The sequence below is a fragment of the Leptonychotes weddellii genome, unplaced genomic scaffold (genome assembly GCF_054177405.1).
Source record: "Leptonychotes weddellii isolate Sample4059 unplaced genomic scaffold, ASM5417740v2 HiC_scaffold_1942, whole genome shotgun sequence".
Lineage (NCBI taxonomy): Eukaryota > Metazoa > Chordata > Mammalia > Carnivora > Phocidae > Leptonychotes > Leptonychotes weddellii.
This window is the reverse complement of record NW_027779863.1, coordinates 7,552-9,240: the sequence shown is the minus strand read 5'-3', so window position 1 is coordinate 9,240 and position 1,689 is coordinate 7,552. Positions and strand designations below refer to the sequence as shown.

General features: G+C 51.3%; 1 non-coding gene across 1 annotated transcript; it reads right to left on the bottom strand.

The window, feature by feature from the left end:
• Positions 1 to 1,216: 1,216 nt before the first annotated feature.
• TRNAP-CGG (transfer RNA proline (anticodon CGG)) lies at positions 1,217 to 1,288 on the bottom strand. Its single transcript has one exon. It is a non-coding gene; the product is annotated as a tRNA-Pro (tRNA).
• Between the last annotated feature and the right edge of the window lie 401 nt (positions 1,289 to 1,689).

Below are 1,689 nucleotides of genomic sequence, written 5' to 3'. Positions count from 1 at the left end.
TTCAAACTTAATGAATGACACCATCTGCTTCAAGTTACAAAATTATATTACAAATAAATTATAAATTCATATTTCATGTATAAAAAGAGACAATATATTACACACCACTTCTGAAGAAGGACCTGCATCTTCAATGCTAATTAGGTCTCCAAAATGGACCAAAACAAGGAAAGGTAAAAAAGACCACACACTTGCAGAATACTAAGATGAGCTGGGCCAGGTGAGCCTTGAAAGAAACTGTAGTGATGTGTGTGTGTGTGTGTGTGTGTTCACTGTCCGTGCTGGTCACAAAACAGCACAGTTACTCTAAGGAAATAATTAGCTGGCATGAGCAGAGTAACTGGATTAATACCTTCCTCTCCATCTTTTTTTTTTTTTTTCTCTTTTAAAGGTGTGTTCATTAATTTACCTGAGCGTTTTCAACAATTCCTAAGTGAGAGCACTTCCTGGGGCGGAGGAGAAAGTACTGGTGAGTTTTCGGGCACGGGGTGGGGATTGCTCCGGGTTTTTCTCTCGGGTGTTCAAACCCTGGCCGGCAATATGCCCTGGTTCTCCACGCTGTTATGGGAAGCCTGTCCTTCCTTCCTAGGACGCGTGAAAATGGTGAATATTTAGTTATTCGTGATACTGAACTCCGTGGAAACGAAAGCTTTTTTACTGCTTGCCCACCCCTGCGTCCCTAGCACGCGGCACAGGCTGACAGTATTCACCCGCCGCCGGAGCCGACGAAAGAGCTCCAACCCGGGCGGTGCAGGAGGAGACGGAGGCGGGGTCTCCTCGCAGCGGCGGAGCGCAGCGCGAGCGGGCAGGTGGCGGGCGCGGCAGGCGCAGCAGGCGCTGCGAGTCCGAGGACGCTCCGCGCAGGGCGCCGTGAGAGCGGAAACTCCACTTCCGGACCGGGCGACCGGAGGGAAGATCTGCGCTGGCGCCGACCCCGGCTCCTCCCCGCCGCAGGTGTGCGCACGCGCGTGCGCGCCCGCCGCCACGCCCCCGGCCTTCCTCCCAGCGGCGGGAGGGATGCGCCGGAGAGCTGGCGCGGGTCCGCGCTCCAGGTGCGTCGCTCTCAGGGCGATCCCCGACTGCGTGCCCCGCTCCTCCGGGGACACTGCCTTTGTGCATAGGGTGAAAGCCCAGTCTTTGGGGCAAGAATATTTGGGAAAATACTTCTTTTTTTCCTCCCCTTAATTCTCTAAATCCAGTTGGTTGAAAAGGAAGCGGGCTCGTCCGGGATTTGAACCCGGGACCTCTCGCACCCGAAGCGAGAATCATACCCCTAGACCAACGAGCCGCCTACGTGCGGGGTTTGTCCATATTTTGATATAAGAAGAAATAGAATCAAATTCTCCGTTTTATTTTGTTTACAAATAATGTGTTCCCTGAGAAGGTGTAATCCCCCACCAATCACAGGGATGGAACAGTTGGAAGAGCTGCTTGTGTGCACGGTTTGTTGGTTTAAACCACCATGACACCACGTGGTTGGAAGAAAGCCTGCTCACCTGTAGGACATTTTGACATTTTCTTTCTCCTTTGTTCTACTTTGCTAAACCAGTCTACGTAATTGAACCCATTTTCATTTAGCTTATCATAAATTCGGTTAGAAAAATTCGTGTTCTGGAGTTTTCCTCTTCTCTCTGTTACCCTTTGAAAGCTGGGGATGACCATGACTGAGGGGCTGAGACCATTTGCCCT